We start from the raw sequence: 16,524 nt of genomic DNA, 5'->3' as shown, positions 1-16,524 counted from the left end.
ACTTTAATCTGTACTGAATACTTCCAAGTAAGGAAGATTTATGTTAACACAGATGATATATTGTTGTCAAAAATATTTCTTTAATCATTTCCTTTTTTTAACATTGAAAAAAAATTCAAATATACCACGGAAGGTATGCTTACTTAGAAAAATCAAAAAATAAGTGAATAAAAGCTGTGTCATAGAAATAGGAAATCTTTCATTCTTCCTCCAAGACAAATTTTCATAAGCTGGCAAGAAATTTAATAGGAAGATGGCAGAGTAGAAGGACGTGCTCTCACTCCCTCTTGTGAGAAAACCAGAATCACAATTAGCTGCTGGACAATCATCGACAGGAAGACACTGGAACTCACCAAAAAAGATACCCCACATCCAAAGACAAACCAGAAGGCACAATGAGATGGTAGGAGGGGCGCAATCACAGTAAAATCAAATGCCATAACTGCTGGGTGGGTGACTCACAGACTAGAGAATATTTATACCACAGAAGTACACCCACAGGAGTGAAGGTTCTGAGCCCCACATCAGGCTTCCCAACCTGGGGTAGGGCAACGGGAGGAGGAATTCCTAGAGAACCAGACTTTGAAGGCTAGTGGGATTTGACTGCAGGACTTTGACAGGACTGGGGGAAACAGAGACTCCACTCTTGGAGGGCACACACAAAGTAGTGTGCACATCAGGACCCAGGAGAAGGAGCACTGACCCCAGGGGAGACTGAATCAGGTGTACCTGCTAGTGTTGGAGGGTCTCCTGCAGAGGCAGGGGTGGCTGTGGCTCACCGTGGGGACAAGGACACTGGCAGCAGCAGTTCTGGGAAGTACTCCTTGGCGTGAACCCTCCCAGAGTCTCTGCCATTAGCCCCACCAAAGGGCCCAGGCAGGCTCCAGTGTTGGGTTGCCTCAGTCCAAACAACCAACAGGGAGAGAACCCAGCCTCACCCATCAGCAGACAAGCAGATTACAGTTTTACTGAGCTCTGCCCACCAGAGCAAGAGTCAGCTCTACCCACCACCAGTCCCTCCCATCAGGAAACTTGCACAAGCCTCTTAGATAGCCTCATCCACCAGGGGGCAGACAGCAGAAGAAAGAAGAACTACAATCCTGCAGCCTGTGGAACAGAAACCACATTCACAGAAAGATAGACAAGATGAAAAGGCAGAGGACTATGTACCAGATGAAGGAACAAGATAAAACCCCAGAAAAACAACTAAATGAAGTGGAGATAGGCAACCTTCCAGAAAAAGAATTCAGAATAATGATAGTGAAGATGATGCAGGACCTCGGAAAAACAATGGAGGCAAAGATCAAGAAGATGCAAGAAATGTTTAACAAAGACCTAGAAGAATTAAAGAACAAACAAACAGAGATGAACAATACAATAACTGAAATGAAAACTACACTAGAAGGAATCAATAGCAGAATAACTTAGGCAGAAGAACAGATAAGTGACCTGGAAGACAGAATGGTGGAATTCACTGCTGCAGAACAGAATAAAGAAAATAGAATGAAAAGAAATGAAGACAGCCTAAGAGACCTCTGGGGCAACATTAAACGCAACAACATTCTCATTATAGGACTCCCAGAAGGAGAAGAGAGAGAGGAAGGACCAGAGAAAATATTTGAAGAGATTATGGTCAAAAACTTCCCTAACATGGGAAAGGAAATAGACACCCAAGTCCAGGAAGCACAGAGAGTCCCATACAGGATAACCCAAGGAGAAACACACTGAGACACATAGTAATCAAATCGGCAAAAATGAAAGACAAAGAAAAATTACTGAAAGCAGCAAGGGAAAAACGACAAATAACATACAAGGGAACTCCCATAAGGTTAACAGCTGATTTCTCAGCAGAAACTCTACAAGCCAGAAGGGAGTGGCATGATATACTTAAAGCGATGAAAGGGAAGAAGCTACAACCAAGACTACTCTACCCGGCAAGGATCTCATTCAGATTCGATGGAGAAATTAAAAGCTTTACAGACAAGCAAAAGCTAAGAGAATTCAGCACCACCAAACCAGCTCTACAACAAATACTAAAGGAACGTCTCTAAGTGGGAAACACAGGAGAAGAAAAGGACCTACAAAAACAAACCCAAAACAATTAAGAAAATGGTCATAAGAACATACATATCAATAATTACCTTAAACGTGAATGGATTAAATGCTCCAACCAAAAGACACAGGCTTGCTGAATGGATACAAAAACAAGACCCATATATATGCTGTCTACAAGAGACCCACTTCAGACCTAGGGACACATACAGACTGAAAGTGAGGGATGCAAAAAGATATTCCGTGCAAATGGAAATCAAAAGAAAGCTGGAGTAGCAATACTCATAACAGATAAGATAGACTTTAAAATAAAGAATGTTACAAGAGACAAGGAAGGACACTACATAATGATCAAGGGGTCAATCCAAGAAGAAGATACAACAATTATAAATCTGCAGGCACCCAACATAGGAGCACCTAAATACATAAGGCAACTGCTAACAGCAGTTAAAAGAGGAAATTGACAGTAACACAATAATAGTGGGGGACTTTAACACCTCACTTACACCAACGGACAGATCATCCAAAATGAAAATAAATACAGACACAGAAGCTTTAAATGACACAATAGACCAGATAGATTTAATCGATACTTACAGGACATTCCATCCAAAAACAGCAGATTACACTTTCTTCTCAAGTGTGCCTGGAACATTCTCCAGGATAGATCACATCTCGGGTCACAAATCAAGCCTCAGTAAATTTAAGAAAATTGAAATCATATCAAGCATCTTTTCTGACCACAACGCTATGAGATTAGAAATGAATTACAAGGAAAAAAATGTAAAAATCACAAACACATGGAGGCTAAACAATACGTTACTAAATAACCAAGAGATCACTGAGGAAATCAAGGAGGAAATCAAAAAATACCTAGAGACAAATGACAATGAAAACACGACGATCCAAAACCTATGGGATGCAGCAAAAGCAGTTCGAAGAGGGAAGTTTACAGCTATACAAGCCTACCTCAAGAAACAAGAAAAATCTCAAATAAACAATCTAACCTTACACCTAAAGGAACTAGAGAAAGAAGAACAAACAAAACCCAAAGTTAGCAGAAGGAAAGAAATCATAAAGATCAGAGCAGAAATAAATGAAATAGAAACAAACCAACAGCAAAGATCAATAAAACTAAAAGCTGGTTCTTTGAGAAGATAAACAAAATTGATACACCATTAGCCAGACTCATCAAGAAAAAGAGGGAGAAGACTCAAATCAATAATATTAGAAATGAAAAAGGAGAAGTTACAACAGACACTGCAGAAATACAAAGCACTCTAAGACACTACTACAATCAACTCTATGCCAATAAAATGGACAACCTGGAAGAAATGGACAAATTCTTAGAAAGGTATAATCTTCCAAGACTGAACCAGGAAGAAATAGAAAATATGAACAGACCAAGCACAAGTAATGAAATTGAAACTGTGATTAAAAATCTTCCAACAAACAAAAGTCCAGGACCAGATGGCTTCACAGGTGAATTCTATCAAACATTTAGAGAAGAGCTAACACCCATCCTTCTCAAACTCTTCCAAAACATTGCAGAGGAAGGAACACTCCCAAACTCATTCTATGAGGTCACCATTACCCTGATACCAAAACCAGACAGAGATACTACAAAAAAAGAAAATTACAGACCAATATCACTGATGAATATAGATGCAAAATTCCTCAACAAAATACTAGCAAACAGAATCCAACAACACATTAAAAGGATCATACACCATGATCAAGTGGGATTTATCACAGGGATGCAAGGATTCTTCAGTATACGCAAATCAATCAATGTGATACACCATATTAACAAACTGAAGAAGAAAAACCATATGATCATCTCAATAGATGCAGAAGAAGCTTTTGACAAAATTCAACACCCATTTATGATAAAAACTCTCCACAAAGTGGGCATAGAGGGAACCTACCTCAACATAATAAAGGCCATATATGACAAACCCACAGCAAACATCATTCTCAATGGTGAAAAACTGAAAGCATTTCCTCTAAGATCAGGAACAAGACAAGGATGTCCACGCTCACCACTATTATTCAACATAGTTTTGGAAGTCCTAGCCATGGCAATCAGAGAAGAAAAAGAAATAAAAGGAATCCAAATCGGAAAAGAAGAAGTAAAACTGTCACTGTTGGCAGATGACATGATACTATACACAGAGAATCCTAAAGATGCCACCAGAAAACTACTAGAGCTAATCAATGAATTTGGTAAAGTTGCAGGATACAAAATTAATGCACAGAAATCTCTTGCATTCCTAAACACTAATGATGAAAAATCTGAAAGAGAAATTAAGAAACACTCCCATTTACCATTGCAACAAAAAGAATAAACCTACCTAGGGAGACAAAAGGCCTGTATGCAGAAAACTATAAGACACTGATGAAAGAAATTAAAGATGATACAAACAGATGGAGAGATATACCATGTTCTTGGATTGGAAGAATCAATATTGTGAAAATGACTATACTACCCAAGGCAATCTACAGATTCAATGCAATCTCTATCAAATTACCAATGGCATTTTTTACGTAACTAGAACAAAAAATCTTAAAATTTGTATGGAGACACAAAAGACCCCACATAGCCAAAGCAGTCTTGAGGGAAAAAAAAGGAACTGGAGGGCTTTCCTGGTGGCGCAGTGGTTGAGAGTCTGCCTGCCAATGCAGGGGACACGGGTTCGAGCCCTGGTCTGGGAAGATCCCACATGCCACGGAGCAGCTGGGCCCCTGAGCCGCAATTGCTGAGCCTGAGCGTCTGGAGCCTGTGCTCCGCAACAAGAGAGGCCGCGATAGTGAGAGGCCCGCGCACCGCGATGAAGAGTGGCCCCCGCTTGCCACAACTAGAGAAAGCCCTCGCACAGAAATGAAGACCTAACACAGCCATAAATAAATAAATAAATTAATTAAAAAAAAAAAAAAAAAGGAACTGGAGGAATCAGACTCTCTGACTTCAGACTATACTACAAAGCTACAGTAATCAAGACAATATGGTACTGGCACAAAAACAGAAACATAGGGCTTCCCTGGTGGCGCAGTGGTTGGGAATCTGCCTGCCAATGCAGGGGGCACGGGTTCGAGCCCTGGTCTGGGAGGATCCCACATGCCGCGGAGCGGCCGGGCCCGTGAGCCACAACTACTGAGCCTGCACGTCTGGAGCCTGTGCTCCGCAACAGGAGAGGCTGCGATACTGAGAGGCCTGCGCACCATGATGAAGAGTGGCCCCCGCTTGCCGCAACTGGGGAGGGCCCTAGCACAGAAACGAAGACCCAACATAGCAACCAATCAATCAATTAAATAAATAAAAATCTTTAAAAAAAAAAAAAAAAAACAGAAACATACATCAATGGAACAAGATAGAAAGCCCAGAGATAAACCCACACACCAAACCCACGCATCTATGTTCAACAAAACTATGACAAAGGAGGCAAGGATATACAATGGAGAAAGACAGCCTCTTCAATAAGTGGTGCTGGGAAAACTGGACAGCTACATGTAAAAGAATGAAATTAGAACACTCCCTAACACCATACACAAAAATAAACTCAAAATGGATTAGAGACCTATATGTAAGACCGGACACTATAAACCTCTTAGAGGAAAACATAGGAAGAACACTCTTTGACATAAATCACAGCAAGATCTTTTTTGATCCACCTCCTAGAGAAATGGAAATAAAAACAAAACTAAACAAATGGGACCTAATGAAACTTAAAAGCTTTTGCACAGCAAAGGAAACCATAAACAAGACAGAAAGACAACCCTCAGAATGGGAGAAAATATTTGCAAACGAATCAACGGACAAAGGGTTACTCTCCAAAATATATAAACAGCTCATGCAGCTCAATATTAAAGAAACAAACAACCCAATCCAAAAATGGGCAGAAGACCTAAATAGACATTTCTCCAAAGAAGACATACAGATGGCCAAGAAGCACATGAAAAGCTGCTCAACATCACTAATTATTAGAGAAATGCAAATCAAAACTACAATGAGGTATCACCTCACACCAGTTAGAATGGGCATCATCAGAAAATCTACAAACAACAAATGCTGGAGGGGGTGTGGAGAAAAGGGAACCCTCTTGCACTGTTGGTGGGAATGTAAATTGATACAGCCACTATGGAGAACAGTATGGAGGTTCCTTAAAAAACTAAAAATAGAATTACCATATGATCCAGCAATCCCACTACTGGGCGTATACCCAGAGAAACCATAATTCAAAAAGACACATGCACCCCAATGTTCATTGCAGCATTATTTACAATAGCCAGGTCATGGAAGCAACCTAAGTGCCCATCAACAGACGAATGGATAAAGAAGTTGTGGTACATATATACAATGGAATATTACTCAGCCACAAAAAGGAACGAAATTGGGTCATTTGTTGAGACGTGGATGGATCTAGAGACTGTCATACAGAGTGAAGTCAAAAAGAGAAAAACAAATATCATATATTAACACATGTATGCAGAACCTAGAAAAATGGTACAGATGAACTGGTTTGCAGGGCAGAAGTTGAGACACAGATGTAGAGAACAAACGTATGGACACCAAGGTGGGGAAGCCGTGGGGGGGGTGAAGATGTTGGTGTGATGAATTGGGCGATTGGGATTGACATGTATACACTGATGTGTATAAAATTGATGACTAATAAGAACCTGCTGTATAAAAAAATTAATTAAATTAAAAAATTAAAAAAAGAAATTTAATAGAATTTGAATTTATAATCCTTGACTAATAAAACCCATCAAAATCAGTTTATGGTTCAAGTTACTTTATCAGAATATGTTTGTTCATTGATAAAGACTATAAAATCATTCGCCAAAGTACAAAAATAATTACTTAACAGTATTTCTTACCTTTTATATGTTTCAATAGTGACAGAAGTCAGAAACAGTGACTATGTGAACAATGTCTTAAGCTGTTTGCAGCAAGACAGAAACAAAGTCACAAAAAGCCACCAAGTGCACAAGTAATAACCACAGTTACAAAACAAAAAACAGACCTCACATGAATACAAAATGAGGTGCTTTTTTCAGAAGCAGTTAAACAGGCTGGAATGAACAGTCACCAAAGTTTAACCACAAAGACAACATCATTCATTATCAGTTAATATATGGTGACCTTGACCACCTTACAGATATGGTATCTAAAACTCCTCCTACACTTTCCTTATTTCAAAGTGTTGCTTTAGCTTAATTTAAAATAAAAGTTAAATTCAACTGAAACAGCACTAGATTGGCCAGACAGCCTATGGGAACAGCATTAACAGATAATGATATTTCATTGCGAGAGAACACTGAATAAAAGCTGTGTGAGGTTATAAACAAATGAACAACATGTTTGCTTTTAAATTAACTGTTTTTTTTTTTATTTTAAAAATGTATTTGAAGTACTGATATTTAAAATTATTTGGGCAGAGCAGGATTATTAACAGAATTTTTGTTTATTTGTTTTAAGCTATTATATAAATCAACAGGTATTTATTGAGTAACCATGGGAGAGATACTGTTAGGGATACAAAGATAAATAAAATCCTGGATTACTGCCTTCAAACTATTTACTGTGTATTAAGAATAAATAGACAAGTTCACAGGTAACAATGACACAATTCATTCAAAATTCATTCAGCGACAGTAGTGAGCACCTATTTGCCAGGCATATTTCTCAGTGCTGGGAATACCAAGATGCATAAAATTACAGCCCCTAGTCTCAAGAAGCTCACCACCTACTAGGGGTAACAAATGTGGAAACAAACAAATGCCATATAATTAAACAGGTTCACAAATACAAATTGGTTATGAGCTCAGTGGGGACACAGGAGAAGTATGTACCACATTTCTAGAGACAATCAGGGAAGCCTTCACAGAATATAAAAGCCTGAGGTACAAAGTGCTACAAAGACACAGAGAAAGGAAAGAGTACAGCTGAGCAGAGTTCTCAAAAAACCTTTATTAAGAAGAGAAGATCATTTCACAATTATATGTGTATCATGCTCTACACCTTAAACTTATACAATGTTACATGTCAACTATATCTCATTAAAGCTAGAAAAACTATTTTTAATCAAAAAAAAAAAAAAACATCTCTGGCAAGCCTTGAGGGATAGTCGTGAAAGGAGCTCATGTACATGCATGTCTCTCTGCAAAGGTGTGTGTAGAGGCGGCTTTGGAAACAGTCCTGGGTTGAAATCCTAACTCTACCATTTCATAACTGTGTAACTGCACATTTTAATTAACCTCCTAAAAGATCGGTTTTCTTATCTTTAAAATGGGGATAGTAATACCTAGTTTGCAGGGTTATTGTGAAGATTAGATGAGATAAAAGTATTTAGTGTGTCCGGCTTTGGAGAGACATTAAAAAGCAGTCATTGCTAATAAAGCATGAGAGAGAGAGAGCACCCACACAAGAGAGAACATAGAAGAGCAAGTGATGGAGGAGGGCTCCTTTCTAAATACAAGTTTGAACATAAGCAAGGATACACAGGTGGGAAAATGGGGAACATGTTTGCGAACCATGGCTAATTTGAAGGAAAACAGGGGAACAAAGTTAAAAGGGTTAAGTGCACAATGCATACTAACTTGTATGCCTTAAATTCTCAAACTATAACTGTTATCTAGATACCTCTTGACCTTTTAACTCTTCCTATATGATCAATTATTATAAAAGAGTTCAGTTTTCAAATTAAGGCCAAATTTTTTTCCTTCAAGGAGAGTAACAATGTAGGGAGAAGTAAAAATAATTTCAAAATCCATGTGTACTTTCAAATAGGCTCATTAAAGGCACACATATACTAACAGAATGGCAACCAACAAGGTTTCATCAGTTATAAGTTATATGAACTAGGCCAAAGCCAGTCCCTACTCTGCAGTGAGAAAGCCTGTCAGAGAGCCCATATCAGGCAAACTTTGTGCCACTCTTTAAAACATGGAGGAAAGTCAATTTCATTCCTGGCTTTTTTGTGTAATTCCATCTTTTCCCAAAAGGCAAGGCCTAACTCCCATTCCTGTCCCATCCTTCTCTACAGTCATGTTCCAACAAATCTGTTTTCTTCCTAAATTGTTCTTCTAGAATTCCATTCAGTTTGTAAATGAACTTCCCTAAATCTCTACCCTTTCATTCCCATCAGAAACCTGGTTCCCCCAAAACACAGGCTCTCACGTGGAGACTACACCTTCCCTACATTCCACCACCCACATCCATGGGGCTGTGGGGTGGGCGGGCGGCAGGGGGGGATGAGAGGTGGGTAACAGTATCCTGATTCCCTAGTGCCATTTCCAAATCACTGCTCTTCCAATCTTATTCAAAAACATCTTCTCCTTTGAAATTTACACCATTCAGCTCTACCAAATTCTATTCCACCTTGCTGTTATTATTTCCAAATCTGGTTCTCAATCTCCACTTGCTCCCAATCTTATTCTCCAACCCAAGTCTTATCTTCATCCACAGAGATTTTAACCTCTGTAGTCTTTCTCTTCTCCAAAGATCCATTCAATCAAGTCCATTTCAACTACCCATTGTTATTGGCCATAACCTGAATCCAAAACTGTTTTATCTCTTCAATGGTAAATTTTACTATTCTAGTTTTAGACCATAACCTACTACCTTCCTACTCCTCTCTGGAGTCTAAACTGCTACTATACCTACTCTTTGACCTCAAAATGATCTCCAGTCACCCACTATTTCCTCTAAACTTTATCAGCTCCCCCTATATTCTCTCCCTTCTAGGGTAAGGATGTCACTTATCATCCAGAACTAGGGTACTTTTCAGAGTAAAATGAGGAGCTATTCTTCATTATGCCAGGACTACAGGTGTAAACCTGGTCTGCCCTAGACAAACTAGGACATAGAGCCCCCCTACTTCTTTCCCTACACACTGTGAATCAACTGACCTCCCTTAACTTTCTTTCTATTGTACTTGTCCTAAAAACCTGCAACTCTTAATCAATCCTTCTTTCTTCCCCCTAGCCACTTTTTTTTAAAGCTTCACTACCTCTTACTAGTATTTCAAGACTGTGTTCAGATCACCTCCACTAGGCAGCCTTCTCTTGCCTCTGCCCTTTGTTATCATAACATTCAGGAATGACAGTATCCTATTCATGACTGTATCCTCATGTTACTCATACGATGTCAGGCATATATGTGTATTCCCATAGATGTACTCCATGAGCCTCAAAGTTTGACTCTAATTATCTTTTATGTGTTTATTCTGAAGTGTATCATATGAAAAATGATTACTATGAAGTTTTACAATTTCATAGAGATTAAACAAGTCAAAGATAGCAATTACACAAATAAAAACTAGCAGGTATTTTCCTTAGCATGAGCTTTTTAAATTTATCTTCCTCAGACATTCGATTAACTCTGGGTTTTGTCTGTTACTCTCTGCTCGTGATTCTGTCCTCTTACGTTTCAAATATAAAGTCACATCAGGGCTTCCCTGGTGGCGTAGTGGTTAAGAATCCACCTGCTAATGCCGGGGAAACAGGTTCATGTCCTGGTCCGGGAAGATCCCACATGCCACGGAGCAACTGAGCCTACACTCTAGAGCCTGTGAGCCACAACTACTGAGCCCGCGTGCCACAAATACTGAAGCCTGTGCACCTAGAGCCTGTGCTCCACAAGAGAAGCCACCGCAATGAGAAGCCCCGCAACAAAGAGTAGCCCCCGCTCGCTGCAACTAGAGAAAGCCCGCGTGCGGCAACGAAGACCCAACGCAGCCAAAAATAAATAAATAAATTTATAAAAAAAAAAAAAAAGTCACATCAAACAAATTTTGGAAGTACATGAAGTATAAGTAGAAATGAAAGGACAAGTAAGAAAAGCAAATTTCAGAATATGTATATCAAATGATCCTCTTTTTTAAATTATACAAATATAAACACACATGTTTTTTAATACAGTTGGCCCTTCATATACACAGGTTCCACATCCATGAATTCAACCAACTGTGGATCAAAATATTCAAGAAAAAAAAATTCCTCAAAGTTCCAAAAAGCAAAACTTGAACTTGCCACAGGCCAGCAACTATTTCTATAACATTCATATTGTTTTAGGTATTATAAGTAATCTAGAGATGATTTAAAGTACAGGCATACCTCGTTTTATTGCACTCCACTTTCTTTCACTTCGCAGATAATGCATTTTTTACAGATTGATGGTCTGTAGCAACCCCACATCAATCAAGTCTATCGGCGCCATTTTTCCAACAGCAGCTGCTCACTTCATGTCTCTGTGTTACATTTTGGTAATTCTCTCAGTAATTCAAACTTTTCATTACTATTATATCTGTTATGGTGATCTGTGATCAGTGATCTTTGATGTTACTACTATGATTCACTGAAGGCTCAGAGGATGGTTAGCATTTTTCAGCAATAAAGCATTTTTTAATCAAGGTATGTACATTGTTTTTTAAAACATAATGCTATTTATTGCACACTTAGTAAACCACAGTACAGTGTAAACATAACTTTTACATGCACTGGGAAACCAAAAAATTAGTGTGACTTGCTTTACTGCAATATTCGCTTTATTGCAGTAGCCTGGAACCAAACCCACAATATCTCTGAGGTAGCCTGTACATGGGAGGATGTGTGTAGGCGACATGCAAATACCATGCCACCTATATAAGAGACTTGAGCATCCTCAGATTCTGGTATCAGCAGGGGGTCCTGCATCATTGATATCCCTTGCAGACACCAAGGGATGACTATATACGTTTTAAAAGTTCAAACTGATACACATCAAACCTTTAACATTAGCTACCTCTGAAGAATGAGAGTTAGAATACTGGGAAGAATGTCACTTTATTTTATGTATCTCTAGTTTGTATTTTTCTAAGAGGATATATTCATTTTATAATGTTAACAAAATTTAAAGAAAAAAGTCCCCAACAAGTTTTTTTTAAGACTGAGGACTGAGAAGATAAAAATCTAATTTCAGAGATGAATGCTTAACATTAAAAATTATTTCTCCTTCATGGGACTACCCTGGCAGCCCAGTGGTTAAGACCCCATGCTCGCAGTGCAGGGCGCAAAGGTTCGATCCCTGGTCGGGGAACTGAGATCTCTCATGCCACACGGCGTGGCCAAAAAAAAAAAAAAAAATTATTTCTCCCTCAAATATAGTTAATTTATTTTTACTCAGAAAATGGCAAAGGTATTTATATCATGAGACAGAAAAATCTCCCAATTGTATTCACATAACAGAATCTTGACCCCTCTCACAGAATGCTTCTGGTTTCCACTGAACAATTTTATCCCTGTTCCATATCCCAGGCTCCTGAATCAAAAGTCTCATCCTTCTCTATTCCCTCATTTTTTTCAGGTTTTACCTGAACCAATTCTAGCTCTAATTCAGCACCTCAACAATAAATTGATCTAACCACAGGTTGAACCATTACTGTAGTTGCCCAGGAAAGGAATCTTTGTCTTTTTGCTCTATGTCTTAGTAAACGCCTTTCATTCATTTATTTATTCATCCAATAAGTACTTTTAAAATGTCTACAATATGCCAGACACTAAGTGAAGTCCTGAGTACAGAGATAAAAAAGTACTGGTCACAGCCTCAGGAAGCTTATTAGAGGAAAGGAAGAGTTCTAATACCTAACAATAACTGCTCTAAGGAATCCCTGTACCAAGTATAGTAAAAACACAGAAGTATAATCTAATCTTGGCTGAAGGAAAAAGAAGGAAAAGTCTTCACAGACATCCCTAAAACATCCAGAGTAGTTCCTTCCTCACTGGTACTTTCTTCCTTTCCCCTCAACCAAAATATGACTCTCCCCACTTTGAAAATACTGCTTAAAACTTACCTCTTACTTCCTCCCCACAAAGCTCCACTTTTTCCTAAATGCCATGTAGTTCTTAAAGAAAACCAAACAAATCTGTGAAACTCAAAAGCCAGCAAGGAAGGAAGAAAGAGAACACTCACTGAAGGCCAGCCCTACACATGTACGTACCAGAGAGAGCAGGTACTTAGATCTTTTCTTATTGTGCCTAGCTCTGGTTGTCTCTACTAACTTGCTCATATATCATTTGCATTTCTATCTACTTCCCACTTGAAATTGTGCATTTTTCAAAGATGAAGACTTAGACTGCTACAGCTTTGTAACGTCCACAGTGACTACATATATATTCCTAGGTATAATCAACTGGTTGGGAGGTGGGAGTGGGCCACAGTAGGTGGGGGAATAACTCCTGCAGACTTCAGTTGTTTTAAATGAATTTCAATTGCCAACTGGCGCCAGTGGGTTGAATACAACATAAATTTCCCAGTTTTTTTTTTATCTTTAACTTAATGCAACCAAATGTAGAAACCTCAGCCAATGCATATTTAAAGTTGGATTGATGTTTTTTAAAAAAAGCTTGGAATAAACAATTTTATCTCCAGCAACCTCAGAGAATTGGAAGGAAAAAGCAAACTGCAAATACGTTTTGGATGAATAATGTTCTCAGAAACCAGGCAATTCTCAAGAAAGACATTAAGTATACACAAACTATATATTTTAAGAGAAAATACAGATAGATAATGAAAAACAAAAAGAGGTGGGGACTGTTCAAGATTAAAAGAGAATAAAGAGCTAAGAATCAAACACAGTGCATGAAACCTGATTGAATCCTAAATCCAAAAAACTCAAAAAAAATATTTTTAGGGACAACTGGGGATATCTGAATATGGACCATTATATTAAACATATTCTTAAATTAATGTTAATTTTCTTATATAAATATTGATATTATAATCATGCAGAAAATTATCCATATTCTTAGGAAATGCACGCTTAAAAATTTATATTATATATTTATATATTATAATATAAATATAATATATATTTTTAATATAGTTTCCAGCGGTTTTTAAAATAAATAAATATATAACGAGAGAGAAAATGTAGCAAAAATTAACAGTGAGTGAATACAGATGAAAGGTAATATGGGTGTTCATTGTCCCGCATTTTCCATTTTTTCTGTAGCACTGAACATTTTCAAAATGAAATACTGAAGGGGTGGGATGATGGCTTGAGAAGATGCCAGCTTGACGGAAGCCTAAGGGGTAAAAGCACCACTAGTCTCAGCAAACTTGAAAATCAACTGTGTGATCTTGGGCAGGTCATGGAAGCTCTCTAGGTCTCAGCTGAAAGAAGAGGAAGTGAATGATCTCTGAGGTAAACTTCCAGCTACAAAATCCCATTATTCAACTACTTCTCAGCTCTAAAACTCAAAAGATAACCATATGCGAAGAGGGAAAACTCACAGGACTGTAAAGAAAAATAAAGTATTTAAAACAGCTAGCCAAATGCTTGTCACAAACAATAAATATTAACTCCTCTCTTTTGAAAACACTGTAAAAATTTTTCAGCAAAAAAAAAAACAAAAGAAAGATATGACTACTAATTAACTTAGAAAAAATAAGTAACATAGAGTGGAAAGATCTACTTTAATATCTATTCAATTTCTATTGAATTAAAAACTATGTGTTTGCACCTAAAGTAAAGCGAAACAAAGTATTAACTAGTACATATTACAAATTTGTCAGATGCTTTTATTTCCAGCACTAATGTTATTTGTAGCATTATAATTAATTTCCCTTTTGGTAAAACAACTAATCCTTGAGATAATGGGAAAGATAATTATCTAAAAAGATTCTGTACCTGATGCTAGCACCCACCCAGTTGTTCAAAACCCAAAAATCATGGAGTCATCCTTGAGTAACACTCTTTCCACACCAAAAATATCCATAGATTTTGACTAAAAAAAAAAAAGTCATCTCAAATCCATCCATCTCGCTCTTGTTGCTAGCATCTTAATCAGGGCACCACTATCTCTCACCTTAGCTCCTAAAATTGCCAGCTTTCAGTTCCAGCCCACTTAGTCCATTCCTCACATAGTAGCTAAAATGATGGTATCGTTTAAGAACAAAACAAACTACATGCCAAACCCTTCAAAGCCCTGAATATTTCTATAACTTCTTCCTACCCATCTCGGTCTCTCCTACTGTCAGCCACAATGCGGTTTTTTAAATTCCTCAAATTCACCAAGCTCTTTCCTCCTTCAAAGTCTTTGTACCCACTATTCCTTTTTTTTTCTTTTTTTCCACCCAGCTTTATTGAGACATTATTGACATATAAGATATGTAAGTTTAAGGTGTACAATGTGATAATTAGATGCATGTATACATTGTAAAATGATTATCACAATAAAGTTGGTTAACATCTCCATACCTTCACATAATTACATAATCACATAATTCACATAATCACAACTGAGTCCGTGTGTGTGTGTGTGTGTGTGTGTGCGTGTGTGTGTGTGTGTGTGTGTGTGTGTGTGAGTGGTGATAGCATTTAAGATCTACTCTCTTAAAAACTTTCAAGTATATAATACAGTATTTTTAATTAGATTCACCATGTTCTACATTAGATCCCCAGAACTTATTCATCTTATAGCTAGGAGTTTGCACTCTTTGACCAGCATCTCCCCATTTCTCCCACTTCCCAGCCTCTGGCAACCACAATTCCACTCTCTATTTCTATGAGTTTGGCTTTTAAGATTCCACATAAAAGTGAGAACACACAGTATTTGCCTTTCTCTGTTTGACTTATTTCACTCTTCCATTCCTTCAAATGAGAATGCTTTCCCCACCAAAAATACCACCGCCACCATGCCACCCCCCACACACACACCCTCCTTGAAATAGCTCCTTCTCATATATAGGTTTCACCTTAAATACCAACTCCTTAGAGGAGCTTTTTGTGACCACCCTATCTGAAGTAGCTCCGGCCACCTTATCTCCAAGTCATTTGCTTTCCTTCAGAAAATTTACTGCAATTCATAATTATTTTGTCAGTGTAGTTTTTAACCTCTCCCATCCTCTAGAATATAAGCTATGAAGATAGGATATCCAACTTATCCATCATTATATCACCAGAATCCCCAGGAAATTCTCTGATCCTTAATACAAGTCTATTAATGTGCATCAAATAAATGAATAAAATAGTAAGTGAATACAGGACTATATTAGATAATGGACTAATAATGCTATTAATGGAAATACAAAAACCAGAAGGAGAAGTAAGTGTTTAAGAAGAAAAATAAAATACACTGAGTTTGGTACAAGGCAGTTGAAAATATGGGACTGGTGGGCACACAGGTCGGGAAAGAGATACAGATTTGGCTTCTGCTGACTCTAAGTGTTAGCTGAAAAAAATAATAACTAAATCACAAATGGAATAGAATGCAGTAGGATAAATGCCAAGCAAAAAAACAAATAACACAAATATAAAATGATTGTAGCCTGCCTAGGTAGGAGAATAACATAAAGAACACTATAAAATTAAGACAAGTCAAAACTGTTTTCACAGTTTCAGAGGAAAAAAAAAAAAATATATATATATATATATGTATATATATGTATTAATATATGTGTGTGTGTGTATATATATATAAATTTATTTA

General features: G+C 37.7%; 1 protein-coding gene across 7 annotated transcripts in view; it reads right to left on the bottom strand.

Moving 5' to 3' along the window:
• FER (FER tyrosine kinase) overlaps positions 1-16,524 on the bottom strand; it is a 462,877-nt gene that overhangs the window by 431,276 nt on the left and 15,077 nt on the right. The gene's annotated exons all lie outside the window — the stretch shown is intronic.

The sequence above is a fragment of the Balaenoptera ricei genome, chromosome 3, assembly GCF_028023285.1.
Source record: "Balaenoptera ricei isolate mBalRic1 chromosome 3, mBalRic1.hap2, whole genome shotgun sequence".
NCBI classification, from domain to species: Eukaryota; Metazoa; Chordata; class Mammalia; order Artiodactyla; family Balaenopteridae; genus Balaenoptera; species Balaenoptera ricei.
This window is presented reverse-complemented; position numbering and strand designations above follow the sequence as displayed.